Consider the following 14412-nt stretch of genomic DNA (forward strand, 5'->3'; position numbering starts at 1 on the left):
GATTTTCTAGGAACAGGTTTCCTCACATGTATTTAACTTTATTTTAACTTTATTTGTTTATCACTAGTCACTATAATAAATTACTACTACTATTACTACTATACAGTTTTTTAATTTATTTCTTTTGAATTAAAACGTATCTGGTTAGTTTAGTTTTTTCTGTTGCAGTAGGTGACACAATTCCTGTTGCTATACAGGTTTTGTGTCATCTTCGTGTTATTTTCTCTGTTATATATGGCATGATGATTTACAACAATATGTGTCACATATATCCCAATAAACATAAACTCTAGAAACATCGGAAGTCTTCATACACAGACAAGTACTTAGCGGTCTGTTCTAACATTGACGATTTCGCCATGGTAAGTACTCTACTCAATATCAAGTATAGTAGTGGAACGCGATCTTGTGTTCGGACAATGGTCTCTGTTATTCAATGTTTGCAAAGATTCTAGTTTTCGAAGCGGCAGAGGAGAGCTTATGTGACAGATGTAATGATTATTTCAAACAACAGTCGGGTTAAATGACAAACACGTGTCTGTGTGATTTTATTTGAAAGAAATGAAGTGCAGTTTTATCAAGCTCTATACAGTGTTTTACAGCCCTTACAGACTAACAGAGAAATTTGAGGAAAGGATGTTATATTTGAGCGAAAACAATCATGCACATCATTTTGCAAATGATCAACATATGCTCTTGCCTAGGGGCCGTGGAATATTAAAAAAAGTCCACGGTAAACGCAATTCCTGCGTGTAGGAGGAGCGGATTTGGTTGATTCCCAGTACCATGTGCAAAAAATTGCTCTGCATATTTTTATATCGCAACATCTCGCCACACGCTTTTATTGAAAAAAATATCGCGCTATATTGTTGGCGTGTACTAGGCCAGTGCGGCACCGGCGCTACACCAGCATTCATGTGGTTCAGAGCAAAATAACGTACCAGGTAACAACAATTTCGGATACACTGCTTCAATTCATTTCATTCTAATGGTTGACTAGGTATGATTGTATTCGTCAGATTACAAAGATTCAATGTTTTACCGCAGTTACAACTTGTTGCAATATTATAGCAATGTAATTACCGATTGTAGGTACTATGCTGATACATGATGAGGCTTCGTTGGATTTTCGCACTTCCAAAGTTACGTATAGGAGGTGGGTTGAGGCCAAACGCAATTAGTTGCGTTTACTGTGTACATGTGTTAATTATCAACGGCCCCTTAAAGCGAAGTTGAGAAAAATGATTGATGAGAGCCTATGCAAACGCGTTGGTGTTCAAGATTATTGAACAAATTGCAAATGCCAAACTTGTCATGGACACGGATTTCGAGTCTTACTAGATTCATGTATGTCTATGAAACCACACATTTCCAATTTATGTAAATCAGCGTCATTTGCTTTGTGGAAAATAAGTAAAACCCGTCACCTTTTAGATCAAGACTCGACAGAAAAATTAGTCCATGCCTTTGTAACATCTTGGCTTGACTATTGTAATAGTCTTATTTATGGTCTGCCTTGCAATCTACTCAATAAGATTCAGTTAATCCAGAACTCGGCAGCACGTGTAGTTTCTAGAACAAAGAAATCAATCACATTACCCTGTGTTGAGTAGATTACATTGGTTACCCTACAGAAACGTATTGAATTTAAGATTCTCTGTATTGTATACAAGATTTTAAATAACATGGCCCCTGTATATCTTCAGAACTATTAAACATTTGCTCTTCTAATCGTTCCTTACGTTCTTCCGTTCATGGTACATATATGCTCTATCAACCCATTTCTAATACAGCTTTTTACGGTGACAGGGCTTTTTCCGTTTGTGCTCCACGTTTGTGGAATAGGCTGCCATTTTTATTTTGTTCATGTTGCTCTTTTAGCTGTTTTAAAGCTAATCTTAAAACACGTCTTTTTAAACAGTATTTTTAGATCTTTTTAGAACATTTTGTACTGCGCTTTAAAATGTTTTTACATGTAAAGCGCTTTTTTTAAAGTAATAAATATTATTATTATTATTATTGTACTTGGGCCTCAGCCCAAGTACATTTGTTTTCATTCCGTGGGAAAAAACTCTGTAAGGTATAACCATTCCTGGCTGAGACCAGGGAGGGCAAAATGTCTTGGCTTCATCTTTCTTGGCATAATAAATGGCGTAATGATGTTAACTGAATGGAAGTGCTGCTCTCAGCCAGTCTTGAATAAGTGAGATGTGAATATTAATGCTTCTCTATCTGAGTTTTTGCCACAAAATCTTCTGAATATAATCAAAATGTGCATCGAAATGCAACAATTAATGCACCCTCCGTTTCCTAGGCGATGGCACGACCCTTGCTACACCCACTGGACGAGCCAAAGTGGGAGGGGTAATTTCAGTTTGGTCGAACAAGAGGGCTCGAGACCAAAATTTAACATTTAAACTTGAAACATGTTTAATCGCTGACAAGATGTGGACTAGTGTTAATCGAAGTAAAATTGTGAAAAGAAAGGTTTTATATCCCGGACACAATGAAAAACATTACGACTGGAAACTGTACCCCCAGTTGAGAATAGTAATGCCCACAGCGATGGAGAACACTTATCCTTGAGCTGAGAAACCAGACCATCATTTCGAAATAGAGCTGCAGATTCGAGAAGCTCGTTCAAATAGCTAGGTACACCCATAAAGGGGTGGTTTCGAGTTTTGAGGGCAAATTTCGCCTCCTTCATATAGAAATCGTACGTTTGTTTTTCCAGGAGAACACACCATTTGACACAAAATTTGCATGCAAAGGGGTCGCCAGTAAGCACGTGGTCAAATCTGGCATAAGAAACAATATGAAATGTTGGGTAAAGCCAGTCCAAAATAAACTGATTTGAACTTTTGTGTTTTGTAATTTATACCACTGCAGTAACATTACCTTTTTTTGACAACATCACACAATGTAATACGTTTTGAAACTGAATACTCCGACGTATTCTGTGTCTCCTTTGCTAAAAAATACGGTATGCCGATTACCATGTAAGGAGATGATGACGTCAAGACAGATTTGTAGTGTGTTTGGTCCTGGATGGTGCACGAAGTTTTGTCAAGGTAGCTTGTGTATTTATTTCCTAAATGGGAGAGATTAGGGTCGATCTAAACGAAGGCCGAAGAATGTTATGATCCTCTAAGCGAGCTGAACTCTAACGCGAATGGTTGGATAATTTGGAGGATGTCTAGAATGATCTTGTCTCAATAAGATTATTTGGCGGTCAGTATTGAATTTCAACTGCGTCACAAGTTTGGGAATGAGTATTCCGTCGAACGGTCAATGAACGATATTTTAGAAATCTGGAGACATGGCACATCGCATTTTTATTTTAATATTTTATATTTTACAAAATATGTAGGAAGCAATGATTTTGTCGAAAATTCTGAAAAAAATATAGGAAGATTTGATCGCGAACACATTTTCACTTGGGGTCAACTAGCTCTGCGTACGATGCTGTGTGTTCCGCTACAGCTAATCGCCCCGCTCACCACAGCCCTGCAAAGACCCGTACGCGTACGTAGGGTCGGTGACTTCAAATCCATTTTGGGACTTGACGTAAAAAGCCAAATTACTGCCGAAATTCAGCGTTCTTGGCCCAAGTCGTATCCCAGCCTACATCAGCTACTCGATCGCTTCCAAAATGACAGTTTTTATTCACTTCTCGTAAATAACCGTCGATGTCGGCAACTCTCTCGCTAGCCCTGCGTACGATGCTGTGTGTTAGCTGTAGCACATAGCATCGTACGCAGGGCTAGGGGTCAACATGGGGTCGCAGCCATGTTGCCTCAAAACTTATTTCTGTCTGCACTCAAACTCAAAAATGTCGGATATGAACCTGAAAAATCGATGCAATTTTGTCAAACTTCGGCGAAATTTCAGCCTATAGACAAAATTTCATCTAGGTAAGGTAAATTTACTGAAATTTGATCGACAAATAATCCTGAGCTTGAACGTGACAGCTCGCCTTCTCCTGGAAGTCAAGCATCCAGCTGCCCATACACAGTTGCCCATATGGCCAGGTTTATGAGATTGTTTTCAAGCGACGGCGGCAGACCGTACGGGGCTCTGGATATGAACCTACCGCCGGTGTAGCTGTAATAACTGTTGCGTTGTTTTTTAGTGCCCACGGACGAAGTCCTGGGGGAGTTATAGGTTTGGTCATGTCAGTCCGTCCGTCCGTTCACGCAGATATCTCAGACATGCCCTGGTCAATTTCTTTCAAACTTTGCACAAGAATAGTACCCAACCCCATACAGATGCACGTCGATTTGTTTCACAATGCGATCGAATTTTGGCCGTGTTAGAGGACTTTTTAGTTTACACCTCCATAGACTCCCATGTATAAGGCAGTTCTCCATAGACTTTCATGTATAAGGCCAAGAAAAATAAAAATTTAGTTTCTCATCGTATTCATATTGCCTAAAGGATGCAGTGACACAAGTTTTTTTTCCCCACGGATAAAGTCCAGGGGGCTTATAGATTGGGTCATATCCGTCCGTGAGTCCATCAGTGAGTCCATCGGTTCACGCAGATATCTTAGACATTTTGACAAAATATCATGTGACCTTGGTGACCTTTGACCTCAAATATACATTATTGTCCATAACTCAGTAACCACAAGTGCTAAACCTTTCATATTTGGTATGATGGGACACCTTATGACGCCATATATTGTACCTCATTAATTATGCACATATCTAATTTTGAGCGAGCCAATAGAGCTAGAGGTCTGATTTTGGGTATATAGGGATAAGTTAACAATATAATTTGTTTGACAAAACGTCACATGACCTCAATGACCTTTGACCTCAAATATACATATTTGTCCACAACTCAGTAACCACAAGTGCTACATCCTTCATATTTGGTATGATAGGACACCTTATGACACCATATATTGTACCTCATTAATTATGCGCATATCTTATTTTGAGCGAGCCAATAGAGCTAGAGGTCTGATTTTTGGTATATAGGAATAACTTAGCAATACAATTATTTTGACAAAATGTCATGTGACCTCAATGACCTTTGACCTCAAATATATATATTTGTCCACAACTCAGTAACCACAAGTGCTACACCCTTCATATTTGGTATGATGGGACACCTTATGACACCACATATTGTACCTCATTAATTATTTGCATATCTAATTCTGAGCAAGCCAATAGAGCTAGATGTCCGATTTTTGGTATATAGGGATAACTATAGGGTAGAAATCTAAATATGCCCATCTAAATATTAGACATCTACCATCGAGAACAAAAGAAATTTGCTGTAATTTGAATATTTAAAGAGTTTAAGCAATTTCACTATAAATAAAGAACCCCTGCCTCAAACTCCACAAATGTTGCTAGACATATTTTGCCGTTGTCATGCGATTGCTTCGTTTAATAACCAGTTAATCAAATGCCTAATTGACAGGAGGAAATACAAGACCATATTTGAATAGTAGTATATATTGTCCTCAAAATTACTCTATCTCGGCCCAAGTACTCATTGCCTTCAGCAATACTGCCTTGTTATTATTATTATTATTATAACACGTAGACAATTAACTAAACTGTACGATATTATTGGTTCGAAGTACATTTGTTTGGGGAACGGAACTTCAACACTGCACCTTAATTCATTTTTGGGATCGAAGATGGCGAGCATCCGTCCACAACTAAATCTTTCCGTCAGAAAATGGGCTTTAATTGAAAACATTTGATTTAATTCGATATCTGGGACATTTGGAACTTCCTTTATTCACAGAACGTTGCCAAGAAACAATAACAAGTTCAGGGCTTGAGTCAAGGTTGGGTAATACGAACATGGAGGAGTTCACTCTTTGCTTAATTATGTTATAGGAGACATAGGACCCTAATAATGTGTCAGTAGATCCGATTCTGTTTGACTAATTGTAAGATATAATCACATAGGGTTCAGCCTTTGGTGTCGCGCCAGGGATTAAGATAGAAATTTTATTTACTACATATTTCGATCGAGGGTAACATTTTGGGAAGATAGCAAAAACGTCATTTGGTGTAAATTTGATCTTGATGACATAAAACATTGGATTGCGAAGCCACTGAAGTGATTAAAAAGCGCCATCAGTGTCTGTAGAAGTAGAATGGGTTGTATTTTACCCCCTAAGTTCAACCACGCTAGAAGGGGAGACCATATGCCAATCTTTTATAGGTGAAAAACACAGTCAACTCCTGTAAGATATTTTATTTTCAAATATTAAAAATGAAAGTAAAATTCTCATGTTCTGACTATTTGTGATATGGGCTAGTAAATTTAGTATTAATGTGTTTAAATGCAAATCCGCAGTGTTTACGGCGTGAGTGGTCAAATGCCTGTAAATGCTTGTAAAGGATTATTAACAGACACCTACTGTGTTTTGGTGTTGGTGTTTTGTCTCTGCCAAGATCAGAGTCTCAGCCATGTCTTTATAGCAAATTTTAGTGATACAACTTTCACTGTTTCAGTGACAGTCTTTGCAGACTGGTGCCCTTGTCCTGTTTTTTATTCTAAACAATAACTAAATAAGTCGAAATTACAGCATGTCCAGGTTATCAACACATTTTGTCTGGATTATGTCATGTACATTTGTGTCAACATATTGTCTATATTGTTCGCTGTTTTACAACTTTATTGATCAACATAAAATATGTCCATGATATTTGTGGATTTTTATTCACTTTCAACGTTGCGTTATTTCTGTTGCTTGAACTAAAATGTCCTATTGGAATGTACTGTATTGTCCACGGTTGAATGTTTACTCCTAGAAATGATGAAATGATGGTGTAATAAATGATCCCCTTCTCGTTCAACAGACACTGATAGCGTCCAGTTAATTACTTTAGTGGCACTTCAATCTAACGTTTATGCTATCGCGATGAAATAGACACCAAAGGACGTTGTTCCTGTCTCCTCGAAATGTTACACTCAATCGAAAACCGTAGTATATTGATTCATGAATAGTAATAGTAAAGGATAAAAGAGAATTAATACTGTTTCTTGCTTTATACGTTTGTACGATCACTATGTCCAGTTACCATCTAATGAAAAAAGTTCACACGCACACGGCGTCAGACCCTGCAAATATAGATTTTCTGCTTAATGTGTGAACAATGTTGGGCATAAAATGGCAATTTACCATGATAACAACCTATTGTGTATAACAAAGGATGTATCGTGCCATCGTTATCGTTGAAATAGCAACTACACTGGCTAACTTCAACTTGCAAGCTAAAAACTAAAGCGTTCAGTCTAAAATTCAATCCCAGCATGCATTCTTTGCCCTCGTTCATATTCAAGACAGTTTTCTCTCTTTTTCTAATTTTAGGCGTGATAGTAATGATATTTTGTATCAGTGAAAAGGTGGATAATAATACTTACTGGCTTATAAAAGAGATGTATTTTATAGACGGCATGTTTTTTTTTTATTATTATAAACTTAGTTTTGGACTTAAAAGTCCATATAAATGATGTGAAAGGTTATTACAGACAGTTTGAAGAATTAATTGTTCTCTTGCATATTGGTTGAAAAGAGAGACAATCAGTCAAACAAAAAAAAGCTTATTCCAAACCTTAACTATATCATATTTAAAGTAAAGTAAGACACATATACGTACAATTGTATTACTACTGTTCAAAAGTCGCTTTCTCAAACCATAAATCTGCTTACGCATTTGAGCGTCAAAGTTATTAATACTATTGGATACAAACATTGAACTCGCACTACTCCGGTTTTAATAACCCAATAAGAGTCGTGCAGCATTGTTGTGTGCAACTTTCAATTTACGTATAACAGCCACAGAGTAATTACTCCAGAGTGGTCCTCCATATAGCTGGTAACAATTGGCTTTAAATAGAACACATTTAACATCAAACGTACACTTACAGAAATTTCTCATCAACATATTTGCTGAAATGTAAAGATATCTCGTCTGTCGCTCGATGTCATCATCTCTAAAGCGATCAGATAAGACAAAACCAAGGTATTTTGTCTTATAAACAACTTCTAATTTAACACCGTTGAGATACACAGAAGGAATTTTACACATCCTACTGTGATTAGGAAAAATACACATGCAGTTAGTCTTTTTGCTATTGAAAATGATGTCATGTATACCACCATAGCAAGTGCAAACATCTATCAATTTCTGTGTACCTTTTGCAGAAGAAATAATTAAGCAGATATCATCTGCATACAGTAAGTGATTTACAAAAACACCATCGATATTGAAGCCTGCATTCGAACTTGTTAAGAGTACACTCAAGCCGTCCATATAAATATTAAAAAAGCTTAGGTGACAGTATACCACCTTGCTTGACACCATTTGTCACAGTAAAACTATTCGATGTGCGAGCACCCCAACGAATAGCAATGACTTGAGTTCTATACCAACAAACAAAGAATCTAACAATGAAAACAGGAATATTACGTTGAATTATTTTTTTGAAAAGAGTCCAATGGTTAACTCTGTCAAAAGCCTTAGAGGCATCCATAAAGGTAATAAATACATTGCTGCAATAGCTTCTGTAATCATAAATTATTTCCTTCAAAATAAATACACACATATCGGTGGAGTGACCTGATTTGAAACCAAACTGGTAATCTGTCGTCCCTTGATATGTTTCAATATGACGCAATATTACTAACTCGAGAATTTAGAAGCAACAGTACAAAGAGCAATAGGACGATAGTTGTTCTTGTCAGTTATGTCACCATTTTTATCTTTGGTGATAGGAACTAGAATAGTGTTCGAAAGTCTTTCGGGGCAAACTACATGAACAATCATGGCCGTAAAGCACATACTGAGCAAAGTTGAAACTTTACTGCTGGCATACATAAAGTGTTCGGATGAAAGAAAGTCCGAACCAGGTTTTAAAATAATACTTTTCAAGTTTTGTATTTGTTTATTTACGAGCACTCAAAAAAGCATTGCGGCGCCCAAGAATTTTGGATTTTAGTCGGATACACTTCCCGTTATTCGCATAGTATATTATGAACCTGCGCATGCGTAGTCAGTAAGTCGCGGGCATGACTATTAATAATACGACACAATGCTCCGAATTGTTTTCATGGTGTTATAATACATACATAATGAATAGAAACAATTAGACGTTATTGCTAAATATCGCCTATGCCTGTCATATCAGTGTGAATCAATTTTGCTGCGTCAGACACGAGACCAAGTCCAGTGTCTGACGCAGCAAAAATGACACGAATGCTCTCGAAAAGCAAACATTACCCCGACATCGGATAATACCCGATTTATCGCATACTCATACCCATAATTTTATAAGTGATGGGAAAAATCTTAATTTTCGAGGCTTTGCCTTTATTTCAACTTGTGCATTAATATAGAACCATTTGTGTAAACAAATTGTATTCATAAATTATACGACGTTTAGCCTTCACATAAGTCATAAAAACACCATAAGAAGAAATAACTTAACTGGATTCAAAAATAGTCGCTGGGAAAAACTTTTCATGGGGCAAAATGTTGTAACAATCGTTACCAATCAAAACATTTCAAATTTTTTTAATCCCTGTCGATTTCGATTATGCTCGATCGTCATACGTCGGGGAGAGGTGGTCATGTTGTTTGTTTACTTGAGAGTTACCATGTCGACAGGTGTCTTGCGCGCAACATCGCTGTCACGACACACGCTTACTACCTGTTCGGCTTGGAGGTAGCCCGTGCCGTGTGTAATGGTAGAATGCTAGCTAGAGCTTGACGTTATAACACATTTTAATGGAATAATCACGAGATAACATATTATTAACAAGTTGAAATATATTATTTCCGTTTTCAGCTACCCTGGGCGGCAATATCCTTGTTTCTAAAAGCCCGTCAAATTTTCATGTCGGCAACATCGCATCTAGGCTGAGAGCGGCAGCCATTTTGTTTTGTTTTTATTTGTTTACTATCCAATTGATAGTGGAGTTCGGGAACACTCGAAAACCAAAGACCCAATAGAAGGGTCTTTGCCGAAGTTGGTGACGTTTATCGTGCATATCTCGACGTTTACCGTAACATATCACGGCTGATATTTTATGGTAAACGTCAGGATGGAGCGATGTGGGCATGGGTATATAATAATTGTAATTATCATGCGTTAAATGGTATTTTCTGTAAATTATTAGGTATATTCCGTTCAGAGCTTCGGATAGTCAGGACGAAACTCTCAATTTCTTCAGATAACGATTTGACGAGTCAAACTACATCTTTCGACTCCCTTTTATAATTAAACATGGTAAATATTTGAATATGACGAACGTAAAACATACTGAAGGTTTGTCGACTTTTATCGCCGAAAATTGTTGATAGTGTGCACGGAATCGATGAAGGCCTACATCGTGGACAATTTTGTCTTTTCAACTGAAAACGTAATCGTAATTCAGTTTCTTCTTCGAATGCCAAGTACCTACACCTCCCCATGTGAGTCTTTTGATTTCGTAATGCATCTTCACCCTAATGATTAAAGTGTACGTTAATAATATTACAGCAAAATATATTTTTGTGCTTTACTAGGTTTCGTTCTGCCGATACGCAATTAGCTCCATCATCATCATACTATTGGCACACGTTCGTGGCGACGATGATCCGATTTGTGAAGTAGGCATAGCTAGTTTTGATGTAGACGGAAGGAAATACGAAAACAACTGTACGTTGACGTCATCATGTCCATCAGATTTACTCGAAATGGTTCAGAGCATCCTAGATGGTCTTGTAGATGTTAACACTGAATTGCCAACTTACGTTGCTGGCAAAAACACCGAAGAAAACTTTACTTGGATTGTTATACCGGAAGTCAGTTTGGGCAAGGGATTAGCCATGGTATGTAGAAAAGTCAGTGTACAAACAATGGTGCAAATGGGCTTCAAATAGCCTTTGGGAAAATGCTGTCCATCAGCAGAACCATCGACCTAAGGGCAGAACATTCATTTCTTATATTTTGACCCGATGGGCAGAGTTCAATAAAATTAATGGTCCAGAAACAAGCTAATGATTTGATTCCACCAGAAGATCAGATATCGATAAGAGAATGTTGAAGAATGGTGGGTTTATTATCAAAGGTAAAGCTCGAATCAGTTCCGTTATAATAATGAAGGTACGCGTCACTAACCAGACTTCTGCATTTTATCTAGGGTGATGGGCCTGGAGATGAACTGTTGGATCATTGTGTTCGATGTGAAACTTCACTCTATGAAAACGGAGTCACACTTTGGGATTGCGAGGTATGTGTGAATAAAACTAGTTTAGTATGAGAGTTGAGATATTTTACATGTCAATGATGGACGTCTAATACGACAAATTGTCAAAACTTCTACATCGGATTCTTGCTGATCAGTATACTTTAGCGACAATTATATGCTTGGAAAACTTGAACTTTTGACCCTTTCAAGACAAGCAAGAATGAGTTAATTAGCGGATTTGTAAGGGCTGCGCAAGACAAGGAATACATTTTGCTGTCGGCAAAGAAAGCAAAATTTCCACTTAATAATTCTATCTTATCTTTCTTCTCCGACAAGATATATTGATAAATATATTCTGAATTAAAGCAGAGAGTGAACTTAAAGTGATGTCGATATAAAGTACGTTTACATCGTCGAATATTTCTAGCAGTGACTGATATGTAGATATGTGGATGAGGTACATAATTAGGAACCATAAATTCCCCAATCCTTAAAAGTTGAAAGATTTAGCACCTCTGTCTACTTATTTATAGTCAAATTTTGTGAAATAGAGGTCAAAGGTCATCCTGGTAACGTGATATTTTGTCAAAAATTTTGCTTTCGTGCCTATCCCTATGTACGAAAAAGCAGACCTTCAGCTCCTTTGGCTAGCCGAGATTCAGATTTGCACATAATTAATGAGGCACAGGATGTGGCACTATAGGCCTATGGTCTTCCATCCTACCAAATATGAAGGGTATAGCCCTTCTGTTACCAAGTTATAGGCGAATAAGTATATTTGAGGTCAAAGGTCATCGAGGTCACGTTACATTTTGTCATAAAAATGTGCTAAAATGGTTATCCCTATGTACCAAAAAATTGATTTCTAGCTCTATTTGCTAGCCCAGAATTAGATATGCACATAATTAATTAGGCACATAATGTGGCACTAACAGGTTTACTATCATACAAAACATGTAGGGTATAGCCAGTAAGGTTGCCAATTTATAGGCGTATAAGTACATATGAGGCCAAAGGTCATCGAGGTCACCCAAATATTTGGGTCCCGTACTTTCCAATATCTCCAATATCAAAGCAAAACGAGACCTGCAGCCCTCATAGTAGCTGAGACATATTGATTTTGCATAATTAATGAGGAATGCAAAAATATCAATTTAATCACTTAAAAATCTTTTCAAAAACGACATGATCAATGACCTTGAAATTTGGTAAGACGCGGCTACGTAACATGTTTTTAAAAGTTTTCTTAGTCAAGTTTTATGCGAATAAGGTGGAATACAAAATGTTGATACAAGATGGCGGCCAGGTCAAGTAACCTATCGAAATGTTAATGGTCAAGTGCAACAGTTCTTAGTATATGCTTAAGCACTGCCAGGTTTAAAAGCCTGTGCGCAACGGTTTTGGAGATCTAGCTTTGCAAAGAATGTACGGAAGAAGAAGAGGAAGTTGAAGAAGAAGAAGAATTAGAAGAGGAGAAGAAGAGTAAGATGATTTTTCAAATGAACTTTTATTACTAAAATAAAAAAAATCAAATCATTTCAATTTTTGAGACAATAAGCAAAATTGAAATCCGACAAAAAGGTTATAACAAATGATGATTAATTACTGACAAAAACTAAGCAATGTTGGACACTATAAAGAACAACAAAACTTCAAAAAGGCCATGACACTGAAGTCGAGACGAGACGGAGAAAACTTGTGAAAAAGGCAAACAGTAGCTCTCTCACAGCATCATGAGGAAAGATACCAATGAAATCTAAACAAGCACAATTTTGTCCATGATAGAAAGCGAGATGCGAGTTGCTTGAAAATTCTCCATTGAATAGGAGAACGCAAAACAAAATTCCGGAACAAGGAAGGAGCGACAGAAATTTGCAAAGATTTAGAACAAGAAAAATGAAAACACCTTGCATCATGCAGAAAATGCCGAGGACATTGCTCTGCGAGCCGTAGATTTCTGTAGCTTGCGTTTTTGTCAATTTTACTCCTGTTGGGTCTCTTGAAATGAAAGTTCTCGTCCTTGCTAGCGATGTCGTAGACCAGAGCCCGGTCATTGATAGTCTATCGGCATATACATGCGTACGGGTAAGTGTTTAGCTCCATGGCTCGAGCGAGCCTCATTCAACTGATTCAAGAAAGTCATGATCGAATGTGATCTCAATCCAGCGTGTATAATTACTGTTCAATATTCTGCAGATATTTAACTTAGATTAATTGACCTTTTATTGCGTGTAGATTTGGTAAGTTGGTATGCTTGTGACAAATCAGCCGCCATAACAGCGGCAATTTCGCAAACATAACAATCAACCCGTAACCTCATGCGGCATTCTCGGATATGTTGTCAACAAGGGGGGACCCCCTCAGGAGCATGCGCAGCGCGACGACCACTGCCCTTTAACATACTCGAGTCGTTATTCAAACCGAGGCTCGGTCCGCAATGTCCTAATGCCAGCACTTGCAAATGCAGTAACATTGAGTAATCGTCATATGGTTCAAGCGATTACTGATACACGGATATCCCTTACTTGTTACAGGAAACCCTTTCCAGTTCTGGTCGTTCCAGTATGCATTGACTGTTTAGATCGCGTTGTCGAAGACACTTGCTTCCTCACAGCGAATTTGAGCTTCGTTTAAACCAGCCTGTTTACACGATGGTTTTTCCCCACCAGGTAGACATATTGGTAGAGTCACTCCGGAGAGAAACTTCGACCAGGGGGCCCGGCATGTTCAATCATATTAAAACAACTATGACCATGTGCATAACAAGTGAGAATAAAGACATCTAGGGATAGTGGTTAGAGCAGACGCAGATTTAGGATACAATGTTACTATCGGTAAATTGTGTTTGGGGCACGAACGAGATGGAAACAGTTACAAATTTGTTGGCAAGAGTGTGCAGTTTTTCTTTAATTTAAAATAAACACACGAAAACTTGTGATCACAAAATAAAAGTGCGAAATTGAAGTTTACTAATTGAATGGAGGTCAAACCCCCTCCCCCTAAACGAATGAATTTCACTTTTTGAACTTCTGCGACAATCTGAGACGGTCCCTAACAATGACTTAATCGTTGATCGTTGGATGAATAACGTTTTATATTTTATGGTATGACGGTAGTAAATCGTAAGTTTACAGGTTTTTCTAATGGAAAGCAATTTAAACAAGGTGTACCACACTGAGCTGTCCGGCCCACAGTACTGT

The 14412-nt window shown here is 37.7% G+C and overlaps 1 long non-coding RNA gene across 1 annotated transcript; it reads left to right on the top strand.

Annotated features, from left to right (window-relative positions):
• The first annotated feature begins 321 nt into the window (after positions 1–321).
• LOC139115032 (uncharacterized) lies at positions 322–11255 on the top strand. The gene is made up of 3 exons (XR_011548017.1): positions 322–362; positions 10548–10853; positions 11165–11255. It is a non-coding gene; the product is annotated as an uncharacterized lncRNA (long non-coding RNA).
• Positions 11256–14412: the final 3157 nt, after the last annotated feature.

This window comes from Ptychodera flava, chromosome 16, assembly GCF_041260155.1.
Source record: "Ptychodera flava strain L36383 chromosome 16, AS_Pfla_20210202, whole genome shotgun sequence".
NCBI lineage: Eukaryota > Metazoa > Hemichordata > Enteropneusta > Ptychoderidae > Ptychodera > Ptychodera flava.